The sequence below is a fragment of the Aphelocoma coerulescens genome, unplaced genomic scaffold, assembly GCF_041296385.1.
Source record: "Aphelocoma coerulescens isolate FSJ_1873_10779 unplaced genomic scaffold, UR_Acoe_1.0 HiC_scaffold_63, whole genome shotgun sequence".
Classification (NCBI taxonomy): domain Eukaryota; kingdom Metazoa; phylum Chordata; class Aves; order Passeriformes; family Corvidae; genus Aphelocoma; species Aphelocoma coerulescens.
In genome coordinates, this window is record NW_027183981.1 from 1,074,265 (window position 1) to 1,076,342 (window position 2,078).

The following is a 2,078-nucleotide window of genomic DNA, read 5'->3' on the forward strand; positions in this document are numbered from 1 at the left end:
CTTTGCACAAACTCTCTCCACATGGACAGCATCTGCTGGATTCCATCCAGGTATTGGGATGGCTGATTGTTCTCCAGGTTGCTGTAAATTGCCTCCCCCATAGGTGATTCCCTTGGATCCTGGGTACATCCCTCACCAGGAGCTTGTAAAATCTTCCTCAAAGAGATTCCTGTTCTTCCCAGTGAGCAGGAGCTGCTTCCAGAGGCTGAGGACTGCTGCCCCATTCCCAATCCCACCGTCAATGCCCATATCCCCAGCAAGGAATCCCCAGCTGGGCTCCATACCCTCAAATTCCTTACCCATGGCCCCAGTATCCAGCATTGGAGTAACCAGCTGAGGTTTGCTGTCCTACAGAGTGGCTGAAATCCTTTTGCATCTCTCCCAAGTTAGCCTGTGTTTCCATGGATCCTTCCTGGCTCCAGGGCAGCCAGTGCAGCCGAGGGCCATGGTCTGGTGTTTGTGTGTCTGGAGATGCAAAGCTGCCCTCTTCCCCTCCCTGGATGTGGAGCAGGGGCAGGATGGGCAGAGCTGGGGCTGGAGCTCCCTTGGTTCAAACCTCATGACACTTCCTCCCTCCTGAACTCGCTCAGGTTGAAGTCCCAGGCTGTTGGAAGTGACAACCTTCAGAGGGACCTGCCTGTGTTTCCCCACCTTGCCAGCCACGACTACACTGCTTTGGGGTGGGGCAAATCCCTGGGGGATCTTCCTAAAGAGTTGGTGAAACTTAGGAAAAGCTGCGAAACTCGTCTTGAGAAGCAACACCAGGAGGATTGTAGTTTCACAAGGACGTTCAAGACACTGAAGAATTGTTGGAATCAGGGAGAGCACACCTACGATGGAGGCACAGGTGAGGCCGGTGCCATTCTGTGTCCTCTGCTGAAAACATCTTTGAGGACAAAAGGCAAAAAGTGAAATTGGGAATTGTCTCCATCCCCAAAGCAGAGGGATGGCCCAGCACAGAGCTCCAGCTCCTGAGGAAGATCAAGGACAGGATTTTACAGCACTTCCCAGAAGCCCCCCAGAAGCACAGCCACTGCAGCCCAAACCCAACCTTCACGATTCCAGCAGGAACAGGAACATGGCACAACCATAGAAACTGGTGGGGAGACCTGGCAAGGCACTGCTATGGCCAGAAACTGTTCACCAGCCAGTTATCCCAGCCAAAGCAGTGCAACAGGACTGAGACCCCCTGCTCCTGTCCTGTCTCCTCCCCTCTCCCCCACACTGCAGCTACTGGGAACTGGAGGGCTCTGGGAAATATGGAAGGGAGATGTAAAATGCGGGGAGAACAGGGTCCTCTTTTCCCCCTGTGACCCACTTCCCCGTGGTCACAGCCTGAGGAGAATGGCCAGGCCAGAAACTGATTTGGAACCCGAGTGTGAAAAAATCCCATGGAAAGGATGACAGGAAAACCAGAAAGTTCCGAAGGTCCGTGCAGTCCAGCTCAGGGAGAAGAAGGGGCACAGTCCAGGACGGATCAGCTGCACCTCAGACCCCCCACGTCACTTCTTGAACCCATCCCTCTGTCAGACACCAAACCAGGAATATATCCATGTTCCAACAGTCTGCTGATCTGGAAACAGGAGCATGTCTGTGCAGAGCCCATGAACCCACAGTTGGGATCATCTGAAACAGCACCTTTGGTGTCCAGGGGCTGGAAATGTCCCAGGGCCCCTCCAGGATCAATGCTCCTCAATTCCCCAACAAAGGAGGCGCAAAGCACAAACAGGCAAAAGGAAAATCTTCCAGGTCACTGCTGGCTCCTTGGGAAAATCCAGCGCAAACAGTCAGGGCAGGTGCCTGAAGTGTTTTCCCAGGTGCCCCACAACAGGTCCCTTCTGTGTGGTCAGTGTCCCGTGAGGAGGAAACATCTCCTGCAAATGTCACAGGGTGTCAGTGGAGAATGGAGGCCCCGGCAGCTCCCGGGAGCCCCAGGCAGGGACTGTCCCTGCTCTGTGTCCTCGGGGCTCACCCTGACAGGGGCCTCTGAGCGGGGATGGGAGCGAGGGACCCTCGGCTGGGAAGGTCAGCCCCAGCTCAGGGCCAGTGCTGGGCCGAGGGCAGGACAGGGCCATGGC